The following is an 18285-nucleotide window of genomic DNA, read 5'->3' as shown; positions in this document are numbered from 1 at the left end:
GCATCTGGCGTTGACTTCTAAGGCACTAACTATTCGATCTATTGGAGCAACGCCCTAGAGTGAAGCCTAGGTTTCCCGGAACGTAGAAATGACCATCACTTTCAAACTGGTTGCAATTGGTCCTGTTATACGATGGAAAAACTGTTGTATTTTTATTGCATTTTATGCTTCGGGCGTTGACTTCTAAGGCCCTAACTATTCAATCTGTTGGAGCAACGCCCTAGGGTGAAGCCTAGGTTGCTCGGAAAGTAGAAATCACCATAAGTTTCATACTGGTTGCAATTATTCCTTTTATACAATGGAAAAACTGTTGTACTTATATTGTATTTTATGCTTCTGGCGTTAACTTCTTAGGCCCTAACTATTCAATCTGGTGGAACAACGCCCTAGAGTGAAGCATAGGTTGCCTGGAACGTAGAAATGACCATCACTTTCACACGGGTTGCAATTATTCCTGTTATAGGATGGAAAGACTGTTATATTTATATTGTATTTTATGCTTCTGGCGTTCACTTCTCAGGCCCTAACTATTCGATCTGGTGGAACAACGCCATAGAGTGAAGCGTAGGTTGCCTGGAACGTAGAAATGACCATCACTTTCACACGGGTTGCAATTATTCCTGTTATAGGATGGAAAGACTGTTGTATTGTTATTGTATTTTACACTTCAGGCGTTGACTTCTGAGGCCGTAGCTATTCGATGTGGTGGAAGAACGCCATAGAGTGAAGCCTAGGTTGCCCGGAACGTAGAAATGACCATAAGTTTCATACTGGTTGCAATTATTAGTTTTATACGTTGGAAAAACTGTTATATTTATATTGTATTTTATGCTTCTGACGTTCACTTCTTGGGCCCTAACTATTCGATCTGGTGGAACAACGCCGTAGAGTGAAGCCTAGGTTGCCCGGAACATAGAAATGACCATTACTTTCACACTGCTGGCAATTATTCCTTTTATACGGTGGAAAAGCTGTTGTATTTATATCGTATTTTATGCTTCTGGCGTTTACTTCTAAGGACCTAACTATTCGATCTGGGGGAGCAACGCCCTGGAGTGAAGCCTAGGTTGCTCGGAATGTAGAAATGACCATAACTTTCACACTGGTTGCAATTATTCGTTTTATACGATAGAAAAGCTGTTGTATTTATATTGTATTTTATGCCTCTGGCGTTGACTTCTAAGGCCGTAGCTATTAGATGTGGTGGTGCAACGCCCTAGAGTGAAGCCTAGGGTGCTCGGAACGTAGAAATGACCATTACTTTCAAACTGGTGGCAATTATTCGTTTTATACGATGGAAAAGCTGTTGTATTTTTTTTGCATTTTATGGTTCGGGCGTTGACTTCTAAGGCCCCAACTATTCAGTCCGTTGGAGCAACGCCCTAGGGTGAAGCCTAGGTTGCTCGGAAAGTAGAAATGACCATAAGTTTCATACTGGTTGCAATTATTCGTTTTATAAGGTGGAAAAACTGTTGTACTTATATTGTATTTTATGCTTCTGGCGCTGTCTTCTTAGGCCCTAACTATTCAATCTGGTGGAACAACGCCCTAGAGTGAAGCATAGGTTGCCTGGAACGTAGAAATGACCATCACTTTCACACGGGTTGCAAGTATTCCTGTTATAGGATGGAAAGACTGTTATATTTATATAGTATTTTATGCTTCTGGCGTTCACTTCTTAGGCCCTAACTATTCGATCTGGTGGAACAACGCCGTAGAGTGAAGCCTAGGTTGCCTGGAACGTAGAAATGACCATTACTTTCACACTGTTTGCAATTATTCCTTTTATACGATGGAAAAGCTTTTGTATTTATATCGTATTTTATGCTTCTTGCGTTTACTTCTAAGGAGCTAACTATTCGACCTGGTGGAGCAACGCCCTAGAATGAAGCCTAGGTTGCTCGGACTGTAGAAATGACCATAACTTTCACACTGGTTGCAATTATTCGTTTTATACGATGGAAAAGCTGTTGTATTTATATTGTATTTTATGCCTCTGGCGTTGACTTCTAAGGCCGTAGCTATTAGATGTGGTGGAGCAACGCCCTAGAGAGACGCCTAGGGTGCTCGGAACGTAGAAATGACCATTACTTTCACACTGGTTGCAATTATTCGTTTTATACGATGGAAAAGCTGTTGTATTTATATTGCATTTTATGCTTCTGGCGTTGACTTCTAAGGCACTAACTATTCGATCTGTTGGAGCAACGCCCTAGAGTGGAGCCTAGGTTACCCGGAACGTAGAATTGGCCATCACTTTCCAAATTGGTTGCAATTATTCCGGTTATAGGATGGAAAGACTTTTGTATTTTTATTGTATTTTATACTTCAGGCGTTGACTTCTGAGGCCGCAGCTATTCGATGTGGTGGAAGAACGCCATAGAGTGATGCCTAGGTTGCCCGGAACGTAGAAATGGCCATCACTTTCAAACTGGTTGCAATTATTCCTGTTATATGATGGAAACACTGTTGTATTTATATTGTATTTTATGCCTCTGGCGTTGACTTCTAAGGCCGTAGCTTTTGGATGTGGTGGAGCAACGCCCTAGAGAGATGCCTAGGGTGCTCGGAACGTAGAAATGACCGTTACCTTCACACTGTTTGCAATCATTTGTTTTAAACGATGGCAAAGCTGTTGTATTTATATTGTATTATATACTTCTGGCGTTGACTTCTAAGACACTAACTATTCGATCTGGTGGAGCAACGCCCTAGAGTGCAGCCTAGGTTGCCCGGAACGTAGAATTGGCCATCACTTTCCAAATTGGTTGCAATTATTCCTGTTATATTATGGAAACGCTGTTGTATTTTTCTTGCATTTTATGGTTCGGACGTAGACTTCTAAGGCCCTAACTATTCAGTCTGTTGGAGCAACGCCCTAGGGTGAAGGCTAGGTTGCTCGGAAAGTAGAAATGACCATAAGTTTCATACTGGTTGCAATTATTCGTTTTATACGATGGAAAAACTGTTGTATTTATATTGTATGTTATGCTTCTCGCTTCGACTTCTGAGGCGCTAGCTGTTCGATCTAGTGGAGCATCGCCCTATAGTGAAGCCTACGTTGCCCGGAAAGGAGAAATGACCATCACGTTCAAACTGGTTGCAATTAACCCTTTTACACGATGGAAAAGCTGTTGTATTTATATCGTATTTTATGCTTCTGGCATTTACTTCTAAGGACCTAACTATTCGATCTGGCGGAGCAACGCCCTAGAGTGAAGCCTAGGCTGCCTGGAACGTAGAAATGACCACAACTTTTACACTGGTAGCAATTATTCGTTTTATACAATGGAAAAATTGTTCTATTTATTTTGTATTTAATGCTTCGGGCGTTAACGTCTAAGGCCCTAACTGTTTGATCTGGTGGAGCAACGCCCTAGGGTCAAGCCTAGGTTTCCCGAAACGTAGAATTGGCCATCACTTTCAAACTGGTTGCAATTATTCCTGTTATATGATGGAAACACTGTTGTATTTTTTTTGCATTTTATGGTTCGGGCGTTGACTTCTAAGGCCCTAACTATTCGATCTGTTGGAGCAACGCCCTTCGGTGATGCCTAGGTTCCTCGGAAAGTAGAAATGTCCATAAGTTTCGTACTGGTTGCAATTATTCGTTCTATACGATGGAAAAGCTGTTGTATTTATATTGTATTATATGCTTCTGGCGTTGACTTCTAAGGCACTAACTATTCGATCTGGTGGAGCAACGCAATAGAGTGAAGCGTAGGTTGCCCGGAACGTCGAATTGGCCATCCATTTCAAACTGGTTGCAATTATACCTGTTATATGATGGAAACACTGCTGTATTTTTTTTGCATTTTATGGTTCGGGCGTTGTCTTCTAAGGCCCTAACTATTCAATCTGTTGGAGCAACGCCCTAGGGAGATGCCTAGGTTGCTCGGAACGTAGAAATGACCATTACTTTCACACTGGTTGCAATTATTCGTTTTATACGATGGAAAAACCGTTATATTTATATTGTATTTTATGCTTCTGAAGTTCACTTCTTAGGCCCTAACTATTCGATCTGGTGGAGCAACGCCCTAGAGTGAAGCCTAGGTTGCCCGGAACGTAGAATTGGCCATCACTTTCACACTGGTTGCAATTATTCGTTTTATACAATGGAACAACTGTTCTATTTATTTTGTATTTTATGCTTCGGGCGTTGACTTCTAAGGCCCTAACTGTTTGATCTGGTGGAGCAACGCTCTAGAGTGAAGCCTAGGTTGCCCGGAACGTAGAAATGACCATAACTTTCACTCTGGTTGCTATTATTCGTTTTATACGATGGAAAAACCGTTATATTTATATTGTATTTTATGCTTCTTAAGTTCACTTCTTAGGCCCTAACTATTCGATCTGGTGGAACAACGCCGTAGAGTGAAGCCTAGGTTGCTCGGAATGTAGAAATGACCATAACTTTCACACTGGTTGCAATTATTCGTTTTATACGATAGAAAATCTGTTGTATTTATATTGTATTTTATGCCTCTGGCGTTGACTTCTAAGGCCGTAGCTATTAGATGTGGTGGTGCAACGCCCTAGAGTGAAGCCTAGGGTGCTCGGAACGTAGAAATGACCATTACTTTCAAACTGGGTGCAATTATTCGTTTTATACGATGGAAAAGCTGTTGCATTTTTTTTGCATTTTATGGTTCGGGCGTTGACTTCTAAGGCCCTAACTATTCAATCCGTTGGAGCAACGCCCTAGGGTGAAGCCTAGGTTGCTCGGAAAGTAGAAATGACCATAAGTTTCATACTGGTTGCAATTATTCGTTTTATACGATGGAAAAACTGTTGTACTTATATTGTATTTTATGCTTCTGGCGTTAACTTCTTAGGCCCTAACTATTCAATCTGGTGGAACAACGCCCTAGAGTGAAGCATAGGTTGCCTGGAACGTAGAAATGACCATCACTTTCACACGGGTTGCAATTATTCCTGTTATAGAATGGAAAGACTGTTATATTTATATTGTATTTTATGCTTCTGGCGTTCACTTCTCAGGCCCTAACTATTCGATCTGGTGGAACAACGCCATAGAGTGAAGCGTAGGTTGCCAGGAACGTAGAAATGACCATCACTTTCACACGGGTTGCAATTATTCCTTTTATACGATGGAAAAGCTTTTGTATTTATATCGTATTTTATGCTTCTTGCGTTTACTTCTAAGGACCTAACTATTCGACCTGGTGGAGCAACGCCCTAGAATGAAGCCTAGGTTGCTCGGAATGTAGAAATGACCATAACTTTCACACTGGTTGCAATTATTCGTTTTATACGATGGAAAAGCTGTTGTATTTATATTGTATTTTATGCCTCTGGCGTTGACTTCTAAGGCGGTAGCTATTAGATGTGGTGGAGCAACGCCCTAGAGAGACGCCTAGGGTGCTCGGAACGTAGAAATGACCATTACTTTCACACTGGTTGCAATTATTCGTTTTATACGATGGAAAAGCTGTTGTATTTATATTGCATTTTATGCTTCTGGCGTTGACTTCTAAGGCACTAACTATTCGATCTGTTGGAGCAACGCCCTAGAGTGGAGCCTAGGTTACCCGGAACGTAGAATTGGCCATCACTTTCCAAATTGGTTGCAATTATTCCGGTTATAGGATGGAAAGACTTTTGTATTTTTATTGTATTTTATACTTCAGGCGTTGACTTCTGAGGCCGTAGCTATTCGATGTGGTGGAAGAACGCCATAGAGTGATGCCTAGGTTGCCCGGAACGTAGAAATGGCCATCACTTTCAAACTGGTTGCAATTATTCCTGTTATATGATGGAAACACTGTTGTATTTATATTGTATTTTATGCCTCTGGCGTTGACTTCTAAGGCCGTAGCTTTTGGATGTGGTGGAGCAACGCCCTAGAGAGATGCCTAGGGTGCTCGGAACGTAGAAATGACCATTACCTTCACACTGTTTGCAATCATTCATTTTAAACGATGGCAAAGCTGTTGTATTTATATTGTATTATATACTTCTGGCGTTGACTTCTAAGGCACTAACTATTCGATCTGGTGGAGCAACGCCCTAGAGTGGAGCCTAGGTTGCCCGGAACGTAGAATTGGCCATCACTTTCCAAATTGGTTGCAATTATTCCTGTTATATTATGGAAACGCTGTTGTATTTTTCATGCATTTTATGGTTCGGGCGTAGACTTCTAAGGCCCTAACTATTCAGTCTGTTGGAGCAACGCCCTAGGGTGAAGGCTAGGTTGCTCGGAAAGTAGAAATGACCATAAGTTTCATACTGGTTGCAATTATTCGTTTTATACGATGGAAAAACTGTTGTATTTATATTGTATGTTATGCTTCTCGCTTCGACTTCTAAGGCGCTAGCTGTTCGATCTAGTGGAGCATCGCCCTATAGTGAAGCCTACGTTGCCCGGAAAGGAGAAGTGACCATCACGTTCAAACTGGTTGCAATTAACCCTTTTACACGATGGAAAAGCTGTTGTATTTATATCGTATTTTATGCTTCTGGCATTTACTTCTAAGGACCTAACTATTCGATCTGGCGGAGCAACGCCCTAGAGTGAAGCCTAGGCTGCCTGGAACGTAGAAATGACCATTACTTTCACACTGCTGGCAATTATTCCTTTTATACGGTGGAAAAGCTGTTGTATTTATATCGTATTTTATGCTTCTGGCGTTTACTTCTAAGGACCTAACTATTCGATCTGGGGGAGCAACGCCCTGGAGTGAAGCCTAGGTTGCTCGGAATGTAGAAATGACCATAACTTTCACACTGGTTGCAATTATTCGTTTTATACGATAGAAAAGCTGTTGTATTTATATTGTATTTTATGCCTCTGGCGTTGACTTCTAAGGCCGTAGCTATTAGATGTGGTGGTGCAACGCCCTAGAGTGAAGCCTAGGGTGCTCGGAACGTAGAAATGACCATTACTTTCAAACTGGTGGCAATTATTCCTGTTATATTACGGAAACACTGTTGTATTTTTATTGCATTTTATGCTTCGGGCGTTGACTTCTAAGGCCCTAACTATTCAGTCTGTTGGAGCAACGCCCTAGGGTTAAGGCTAGGTTGCTCGGAAAGTAGAAATGACCATAAGTTTCATACTGGTTGCAATTATTCGTTCTATACGATGGAAAAACTGTTGTATTTATATTGTATTTTATGCTTCTCGCGTCGACTTCTAAGGCGCTAGCAGCTCGATCTAGTGGAGCATCGCCCTATAGTGAAGCCTACGTTGCCCGGAAAGGAGAAATGACCATCACGTTCAAACTGGTTGCAATTAACCCTTTTATGCGATGGAAAAGCTGTTGTATTTATATCGTATTTTATGCTTCTGGCATTTACTTCTCAGGACCTAACTATTCGATCTGGCGGAGCAACGCCCTAGGGTCAAGCCTAGGTTTCCCGGAACGTAGAATTGGCCATCACTTTCAAACTGGTTGCAATTATTCCTATTATATGATGGAAACACTGTTGTATTTTTTTTGCATTTTATGGTTCGGGCGTTGACTTCTAAGGCCCTAACTATTCGATCTGTTGGAGCAACGCCCTTGGGTGAAGCCTAGGATCCTCGGAAAGTAGAAATGTCCATAAGTTTCGTACTGGTTGCAATTATTCGTTCTATACGATGGAAAAGCTGTTGTATTTATATTGTATTATATGCTTCTGGCGTTGACTTCTAAGGCACTAACTATTCGATCTGGTGGAGCAACGCAATAGAGTGAGGCGTAGGTTGCCCGGAACGTAGAATTGGCCATCCATTTCAAACTGGTTGCAATTATACCTGTTATATGATGGAAACACTGCTGTATTTTTTTTGCATTTTATGGTTCGGGCGTTGTCTTCTAAGGCCCTAACTATTCAATCTGTTGGAGCAACGCCCTAGGGAGATGCCTAGGTTGCCCGGAAAGTAGAAATGACCATAAGTTTCGTACTGGTTGCAATTATTCGTTTTATACGATGGAAACACTGTTGTATTTATATTGTATTTTATGCTTCTGGCGTTCACTTCTCAGGCCCTAACTATTCGATCTGGTGGTACAACGGCCTAGGGTGAAGCCTAGGTTGCCCGGAACGTAGAAATGACCATAACTTTTGCACTGGTAGCAATTATCCGTTTTATACAATGGAAAAACTGTTCTATTTATTTTGTATTTAATGCTTCGGCCGTTGGCTTCTAAGGCCCTAACTGTTTGATCTGGTGGAGCGACGCCCTAGTGTGAAGCCTAGGTTGCCCGGAACGCAGAAATGGCCATAACTTTCACACTGGTTTCTTTATTCGTTTTATACGATGGAAAAACTGTTATATTTATGTTGTATTTTATGCTTCTGACGTTGACTTCTTAGGCCGTAACTATTCAGTCTGGTGGAGCAACGCCATGGAGTGAAACCTAGGTTGCCCGGAACGTAGAATTGGCCACCACTTTCAAACTGGTTTCAGTTATACCTGATATATGATGGAAACACTGTTGTATTTTTATTGCATTTTATGGTTCGGGCGTTGACTTCTAAGGCCCTAACTATTCCATCTGTTGGAGCAAGGCCCTAGGGTGAAGCCTAGGTTGCTTGGAAAGTAGAAATGACCATAAGTTACATACTGGTTGCAATTATTCGTTTTATACGATGGAAAAACTGTTGTACTTATATTGTATTTTATGCCTCTGGCGTTGACTTCTAAGGCCGTAGCTATTAGATGTCGTGGTGCAACGCCCTAGAGTGAAGCCTAGGGTGCTCGGAACGTAGAAATGACCATTACTTTCAAACTGTTGGCAATTATTCGTTTTATAGGATGGAAAAGCTGTTGTATTTTTTTTGCATTTTATGGTTCGGGCGTTGACTTCTAAGGCCCTAACTATTCAGTCCGTTGGAGCAACGCCCCAGGGTGAAGCCTAGGTTGCTCGGAAAGTAGAAATGACCATAAGTTCCATACTGGTTGCAATTATTCGTTTTATAAGATGGGAAAACTGTTGTACTTATATTGTATTTTATGCTTCTGGCGATGACTTCTTAGGCCCTAACTATTCAATCTGGTGGAACAACGCCCTAGAGTGAAGCATAGGTTGCCTGGAACGTAGAAATGACCATCACTTTCACACGGGTTGCAATTATTCCTGTTATAGGATGGAAAGACTGTTATATATATATAGTATTTTATGCTTCTGGCGTTCACTTCTTAGGCCCTAACTATTCGATCTGGTGGAACAACGCCGTAGAGTGAAGCCTAGGTTGCCTGGAACGTAGAAATGACCATTACTTTCACACTGTTTGCAATTATTCCTTTTATACGATGGAAAAGCTTTTGTATTTATATCGTATTTTATGCTTCTTGCGTTTACTTCTAAGGACCTAACTATGCGACCTGGTGGAGCAACGCCCTAGAATGAATCCTAGGTTGCTCGGAATGTAGAAATGACCATAACTTTCACACTGGTTGCAATTATTCGTTTTATACGATGGAAAAGCTGTTGTATTTATATTGTATTTTATGCCTCTGGCGTTGACTTCTAAGGCCGTAACTATTAGATGTAGTGGAGCAACGCCCTAGAGAGACGCCTAGGGTGCTCGGAACGTAGAAATGACCATTACTTTCACACTGGTTGCAATTATTCGTTTTATACGATGGAAAAGCTGTTGTATTTATATTGCATTTTATGCTTCTGGCGTTGACTTCTAAGGCACTAACTATTCGATCTGGTGGAGCAACGCCCTAGAGTGGAGCCTAGGTTACCCGGAACGTAGAATTGGCCATCACTTTCCAAATTGGTTGCAATTATTCCGTTTATAGGATGGAAAGACTGTTGTATTTTTATTGTATTTTATACTTCAGGCGTTGACTTCTGAGGCCGTAGCTATTCGATGTGGTGGAAGAACGCCATAGAGTGATGCCTAGGTTGCCCGGAACGTAGAAATGGCCATCACTTTCAAACTGGTTGCAATTATTCCTGTTATATGATGGAAAAACCGTTATATTTATATTGTATTTTATGCTTCTGACGTTCACTTCTTAGGCCCTAACTATTCGATCTGGTGGAACAACGCCGTAGAGTGAAGCCTAGGTTGCCCGGAACATAGAAATGACCATTACTTTCACACTGCTGGCAATTATTCCTTTTATACGATGGAAAAGCTGTTGTATTTATATCGTATTTTATGCTTCTGGCGTTTACTTCTAAGGACCTAACTATTCGATCTGGGGGAGCAACGCCCTGGAGTGAAGCCTAGGTTGCTCGGAATGTAGAAATGACCATAACTTTCACACTGGTTGCAATTATTCGTTTTATACGATAGAAAAGCTGTTGTATTTATATTGTATTTTATGCCTCTGGCGTTGACTTCTAAGGCCGTAGCTATTAGATGTGGTGGTGCAACGCCCTAGAGTGAAGCCTAGGGTGCTCGGAACGTAGAAATGACCATTACTTTCAAACTGGTGGCAATTATTCGTTTTATACGATGGAAAAGCTGTTGTATTTTTTTTGCATTTTATGGTTCGGGCGTTGACTTCTAAGGCCCTAACTATTCAGTCCGTTGGAGCAACGCCCTAGGGTGAAGCCTAGGTTGCTCGGAAAGTAGAAATGACCATAAGTTTCATACTGGTTGCAATTATTCGTTTTATACGATGGAAAAGCTGTTGTATTTATATTGCATTTTATGCTTCTGGCGTTGACTTCTAAGGCACTAACTATTCGATCTGGTGGAGCAACGCCCTAGAGTGGAGCCTAGGTTACCCGGAACGTAGAGTTGGCCATCACTTTCCAAATTGGTTGCAATTATTCCGGTTATAGGATGGAAAGACTTTTGTATTTTTATTGTATTTTATACTTCAGGCGTTGACTTCTGAGGCCGTAGCTATTCGATGTGGTGGAAGAACGCCATAGAGTGATGCCTAGGTTGCCCGGAACGTAGAAATGGCCATCACTTTCAAACTGGTTGCAATTATTCCTGTTATATGATGGAAACACTGTTGTATTTATATTGTATTTTATGCCTCTGGCGTTGACTTCTAAGGCCGTAGCTTTTGGATGTGGTGGAGCAACGCCCTAGAGAGATGCCTAGGGTGCTCGGAACGTAGAAATGACCATTACCTTCACACTGTTTGCAATCATTCATTTTAAACGATGGCAAAGCTGTTGTATTTATATTGTATTATATACTTCTGGCGTTGACTTCTAAGGCACTAACTATTCGATCTGGTGGAGCAACGCCCTAGAGTGGAGCCTAGGTTGCCCGGAACGTAGAATTGGCCATCACTTTCCAAATTGGTTGCAATTATTCCTGTTATATTATGGAAACGCTGTTGTATTTTTCATGCATTTTATGGTTCGGGCGTAGACTTCTAAGGCCCTAACTATTCAGTCTGTTGGAGCAACGCCCTAGGGTGAAGGCTAGGTTGCTCGGAAAGTAGAAATGACCATAAGTTTCATACTGGTTGCAATTATTCGTTTTATACGATGGAAAAACTGTTGTATTTATATTGTATGTTATGCTTCTCGCTTCGACTTCTAAGGCGCTAGCTGTTCGATCTAGTGGAGCATCGCCCTATAGTGAAGCCTACGTTGCCCGGAAAGGAGAAGTGACCATCACGTTCAAACTGGTTGCAATTAACCCTTTTACACGATGGAAAAGCTGTTGTATTTATATCGTATTTTATGCTTCTGGCATTTACTTCTAAGGACCTAACTATTCGATCTGGCGGAGCAACGCCCTAGAGTGAAGCCTAGGCTGCCTGGAACGTAGAAATGACCATTACTTTCACACTGCTGGCAATTATTCCTTTTATACGGTGGAAAAGCTGTTGTATTTATATCGTATTTTATGCTTCTGGCGTTTACTTCTAAGGACCTAACTATTCGATCTGGGGGAGCAACGCCCTGGAGTGAAGCCTAGGTTGCTCGGAATGTAGAAATGACCATAACTTTCACACTGGTTGCAATTATTCGTTTTATACGATAGAAAAGCTGTTGTATTTATATTGTATTTTATGCCTCTGGCGTTGACTTCTAAGGCCGTAGCTATTAGATGTGGTGGTGCAACGCCCTAGAGTGAAGCCTAGGGTGCTCGGAACGTAGAAATGACCATTACTTTCAAACTGGTGGCAATTATTCCTGTTATATTACGGAAACACTGTTGTATTTTTATTGCATTTTATGCTTCGGGCGTTGACTTCTAAGGCCCTAACTATTCAGTCTGTTGGAGCAACGCCCTAGGGTTAAGGCTAGGTTGCTCGGAAAGTAGAAATGACCATAAGTTTCATACTGGTTGCAATTATTCGTTCTATACGATGGAAAAACTGTTGTATTTATATTGTATTTTATGCTTCTCGCGTCGACTTCTAAGGCGCTAGCAGCTCGATCTAGTGGAGCATCGCCCTATAGTGAAGCCTACGTTGCCCGGAAAGGAGAAATGACCATCACGTTCAAACTGGTTGCAATTAACCCTTTTATGCGATGGAAAAGCTGTTGTATTTATATCGTATTTTATGCTTCTGGCATTTACTTCTCAGGACCTAACTATTCGATCTGGCGGAGCAACGCCCTAGGGTCAAGCCTAGGTTTCCCGGAACGTAGAATTGGCCATCACTTTCAAACTGGTTGCAATTATTCCTATTATATGATGGAAACACTGTTGTATTTTTTTTGCATTTTATGGTTCGGGCGTTGACTTCTAAGGCCCTAACTATTCGATCTGTTGGAGCAACGCCCTTGGGTGAAGCCTAGGATCCTCGGAAAGTAGAAATGTCCATAAGTTTCGTACTGGTTGCAATTATTCGTTCTATACGATGGAAAAGCTGTTGTATTTATATTGTATTATATGCTTCTGGCGTTGACTTCTAAGGCACTAACTATTCGATCTGGTGGAGCAACGCAATAGAGTGAGGCGTAGGTTGCCCGGAACGTAGAATTGGCCATCCATTTCAAACTGGTTGCAATTATACCTGTTATATGATGGAAACACTGCTGTATTTTTTTTGCATTTTATGGTTCGGGCGTTGTCTTCTAAGGCCCTAACTATTCAATCTGTTGGAGCAACGCCCTAGGGAGATGCCTAGGTTGCCCGGAAAGTAGAAATGACCATAAGTTTCGTACTGGTTGCAATTATTCGTTTTATACGATGGAAACACTGTTGTATTTATATTGTATTTTATGCTTCTGGCGTTCACTTCTCAGGCCCTAACTATTCGATCTGGTGGTACAACGGCCTAGGGTGAAGCCTAGGTTGCCCGGAACGTAGAAATGACCATAACTTTTGCACTGGTAGCAATTATCCGTTTTATACAATGGAAAAACTGTTCTATTTATTTTGTATTTAATGCTTCGGCCGTTGGCTTCTAAGGCCCTAACTGTTTGATCTGGTGGAGCGACGCCCTAGTGTGAAGCCTAGGTTGCCCGGAACGCAGAAATGGCCATAACTTTCACACTGGTTTCTTTATTCGTTTTATACGATGGAAAAACTGTTATATTTATGTTGTATTTTATGCTTCTGACGTTGACTTCTTAGGCCGTAACTATTCAGTCTGGTGGAGCAACGCCATGGAGTGAAACCTAGGTTGCCCGGAACGTAGAATTGGCCACCACTTTCAAACTGGTTTCAGTTATACCTGATATATGATGGAAACACTGTTGTATTTTTATTGCATTTTATGGTTCGGGCGTTGACTTCTAAGGCCCTAACTATTCCATCTGTTGGAGCAAGGCCCTAGGGTGAAGCCTAGGTTGCTTGGAAAGTAGAAATGACCATAAGTTACATACTGGTTGCAATTATTCGTTTTATACGATGGAAAAACTGTTGTACTTATATTGTATTTTATGCCTCTGGCGTTGACTTCTAAGGCCGTAGCTATTAGATGTCGTGGTGCAACGCCCTAGAGTGAAGCCTAGGGTGCTCGGAACGTAGAAATGACCATTACTTTCAAACTGTTGGCAATTATTCGTTTTATAGGATGGAAAAGCTGTTGTATTTTTTTTGCATTTTATGGTTCGGGCGTTGACTTCTAAGGCCCTAACTATTCAGTCCGTTGGAGCAACGCCCCAGGGTGAAGCCTAGGTTGCTCGGAAAGTAGAAATGACCATAAGTTCCATACTGGTTGCAATTATTCGTTTTATAAGATGGGAAAACTGTTGTACTTATATTGTATTTTATGCTTCTGGCGATGACTTCTTAGGCCCTAACTATTCAATCTGGTGGAACAACGCCCTAGAGTGAAGCATAGGTTGCCTGGAACGTAGAAATGACCATCACTTTCACACGGGTTGCAATTATTCCTGTTATAGGATGGAAAGACTGTTATATATATATAGTATTTTATGCTTCTGGCGTTCACTTCTTAGGCCCTAACTATTCGATCTGGTGGAACAACGCCGTAGAGTGAAGCCTAGGTTGCCTGGAACGTAGAAATGACCATTACTTTCACACTGTTTGCAATTATTCCTTTTATACGATGGAAAAGCTTTTGTATTTATATCGTATTTTATGCTTCTTGCGTTTACTTCTAAGGACCTAACTATGCGACCTGGTGGAGCAACGCCCTAGAATGAATCCTAGGTTGCTCGGAATGTAGAAATGACCATAACTTTCACACTGGTTGCAATTATTCGTTTTATACGATGGAAAAGCTGTTGTATTTATATTGTATTTTATGCCTCTGGCGTTGACTTCTAAGGCCGTAACTATTAGATGTAGTGGAGCAACGCCCTAGAGAGACGCCTAGGGTGCTCGGAACGTAGAAATGACCATTACTTTCACACTGGTTGCAATTATTCGTTTTATACGATGGAAAAGCTGTTGTATTTATATTGCATTTTATGCTTCTGGCGTTGACTTCTAAGGCACTAACTATTCGATCTGGTGGAGCAACGCCCTAGAGTGGAGCCTAGGTTACCCGGAACGTAGAATTGGCCATCACTTTCCAAATTGGTTGCAATTATTCCGTTTATAGGATGGAAAGACTGTTGTATTTTTATTGTATTTTATACTTCAGGCGTTGACTTCTGAGGCCGTAGCTATTCGATGTGGTGGAAGAACGCCATAGAGTGATGCCTAGGTTGCCCGGAACGTAGAAATGGCCATCACTTTCAAACTGGTTGCAATTATTCCTGTTATATGATGGAAAAACCGTTATATTTATATTGTATTTTATGCTTCTGACGTTCACTTCTTAGGCCCTAACTATTCGATCTGGTGGAACAACGCCGTAGAGTGAAGCCTAGGTTGCCCGGAACATAGAAATGACCATTACTTTCACACTGCTGGCAATTATTCCTTTTATACGATGGAAAAGCTGTTGTATTTATATCGTATTTTATGCTTCTGGCGTTTACTTCTAAGGACCTAACTATTCGATCTGGGGGAGCAACGCCCTGGAGTGAAGCCTAGGTTGCTCGGAATGTAGAAATGACCATAACTTTCACACTGGTTGCAATTATTCGTTTTATACGATAGAAAAGCTGTTGTATTTATATTGTATTTTATGCCTCTGGCGTTGACTTCTAAGGCCGTAGCTATTAGATGTGGTGGTGCAACGCCCTAGAGTGAAGCCTAGGGTGCTCGGAACGTAGAAATGACCATTACTTTCAAACTGGTGGCAATTATTCGTTTTATACGATGGAAAAGCTGTTGTATTTTTTTTGCATTTTATGGTTCGGGCGTTGACTTCTAAGGCCCTAACTATTCAGTCCGTTGGAGCAACGCCCTAGGGTGAAGCCTAGGTTGCTCGGAAAGTAGAAATGACCATAAGTTTCATACTGGTTGCAATTATTCGTTTTATACGATGGAAAAGCTGTTGTATTTATATTGCATTTTATGCTTCTGGCGTTGACTTCTAAGGCACTAACTATTCGATCTGGTGGAGCAACGCCCTAGAGTGGAGCCTAGGTTACCCGGAACGTAGAGTTGGCCATCACTTTCCAAATTGGTTGCAATTATTCCGGTTATAGGATGGAAAGACTGTTGTATTTTTATTGTATTTTATACTTCAGGCGTTGACTTCTGAGGCCGTAGCTATTCGATGTGGTGGAAGAACGCCATAGAGTGATGCCTAGGTTGCCCGGAACGTAGAAATGGCCATCACTTTCAAACTGGTTGCAATTATTCCTGTTATATGATGGAAACACTGTTGCATTTATATTGTATTTTATGCCTCTGGCGTTGACTTCTAAGGCCGTAGCTTTTGGATGTGGTGGAGCAACGCCCTAGAGAGGTGCCTAGGGTGCTCGGAACGTAGAAATGACCATCACTTTCACACGGGTTGCAATTATTCCTGTTATAGGATGGAAAGACTGTTATATATATATAGTATTTTATGCTTCTGGCGTTCACTTCTTAGGCCCTAACTATTCGATCTGGTGGAACAACGCCGTAGAGTGAAGCCTAGGTTGCCTGGAACGTAGAAATGACCATTACTTTCCCACTGTTAGCAATTATTCCTTTTATACGATGGAAAAGCTTTTGTATTTATATCGTATTTTATGCTTCTTGCGTTTACTTCTAAGGACCTAACTATTCGACCTGGTGGAGCAACGCCCTAGAATGAAGCCTAGGTTGCTCGGAATGTAGAAATGACCATAACTTTCACACTGGTTGCAATTATTCGTTTTATACGATGGAAAAGCTGTTGTATTTAAATTGTATTTTATGCCTCTGGCGTTGACTTCTAAGGCCGTAGCTATTAGATGTGGTGGAGCAACGCCCTAGAGAGACGCCTAGGGTGCTCGGAACGTAGAAATGACTATTACTTTCACACTGGTTGCAATTATTCGTTTTATACGATGGAAAACCTGTTGTATTTATATTGCATTTTATGCTTCTGGCGTTGACTTCTAAGGCACTAACTATTCGATCTGGTGGAGCAACGCCCTAGAGTGGAGCCTAGGTTACCCGGAACGTAGAATTGGCCATCACTTTCCAAATTGGTTGCAATTATTCCGGTTATAGGATGGAAAGACTGTTGTATTTTTATTGTATTTTATACTTCAGGCGTTGACTTCTGAGGCCGTAGCTATTCGATGTGGTGGAAGAACGCCATAGAGTGATGCCTAGGTTGCCCGGAACGTAGAAATGGCCATCACTTTCAAACTGGTTGCAATTATTCCTGTTATATGATGGAAACACTGTTGTATTTATATTGTATTTTATGCCTCTGGCGTTGACTTCTAAGGCCGTAGCTTTTGGATGTGGTGGAGCAACGCCCTAGAGAGGTGCCTAGGGTGCTCGGAACGTAGAAATGACCATTACCTTCACACTGTTTGCAATCATTCATTTTAAACGATGGCAAAGCTGTTGTATTTATATTGTATTATATGCTTCTGGCGTTGACTTCTAAGGCACTATCTATTCGATCTGGTGGAGCAACGCCCTAGAGTGAAGCCTAGGTTGCCTGGAACGTAGAAATGACCATCACTTTCACACGGGTTGCAATTATTCCGGTTATAGCATGGAAAGACTGTTGTATTTTTATTGTATTTTATACTTCAGGCGTTGACTTCTGAGGCCGTAGTTATTCGATATGGTGGAAGAACGCCATAGAGTGAAGCCTAGGTTGCCCGGAACGTAGAAATGACCACAACTTTCACACTGGTAGCAATTATTCGTTTTATACAATGGAAAAATTGTTCTATTTATTTTGTATTTAATGCTTCGGGCGTTAACTTCTAAGGCCCTAACTGTTTGATCTGGTGGAGCAACGCCCTAGGGTCAAGCCTAGGTTTCCCGAAACGTAGAATTGGCCATCACTTTCAAACTGGTTGCAATTATTCCTGTTATATGATGGAAACACTGTTGTATTTTTTTTGCATTTTATGGTTCGGGCGTTGACTTCTAAGGCCCTAACTATTCAATCTGTTGGAGCAACGCCCTAGAGTGACGCCAAGGGTGCTCGGAACGTAGAAATGACCATTACTTTCACACTGCTGGCAATTATTCCTTTTATACGATGGAAAAGCTGTTGTATTTATATCGTATTTTATGCTTCTGGCGTTTACTTCTAAGGACCTAACTATTCGATCTGGGGGAGCAACGCTCTTGAGTGAAGCCTAGGTTGCTCGGAATGTAGAAATGACCATAACTTTCACACTGGTTGCAATTATTCGTTTTATACGATAGAAAAGCTGTTGTATTTATATTGTATTTTATGCCTCTGGCGTTGACTTCTAAGGCCGTAGCTATTAGATGTGGTGGTGCAACGCCCTAGAGTGAAGCCTAGGGTGCTCGGAACGTAGAAATGACCATTACTTTCAAACTGGTGGCAATTATTCGTTTTATACGATGGAAAAGCTGTTGTATTTTTTTTGCATTTTATGGTTCGGGCGTTGACTT

This window comes from Calliopsis andreniformis, unplaced genomic scaffold, assembly GCF_051401765.1.
Source record: "Calliopsis andreniformis isolate RMS-2024a unplaced genomic scaffold, iyCalAndr_principal scaffold0019, whole genome shotgun sequence".
NCBI classification, from domain to species: domain Eukaryota; kingdom Metazoa; phylum Arthropoda; class Insecta; order Hymenoptera; family Andrenidae; genus Calliopsis; species Calliopsis andreniformis.
The sequence above is the reverse complement of the archived record's forward strand: the minus strand, read 5'-3'. Positions refer to the sequence as shown.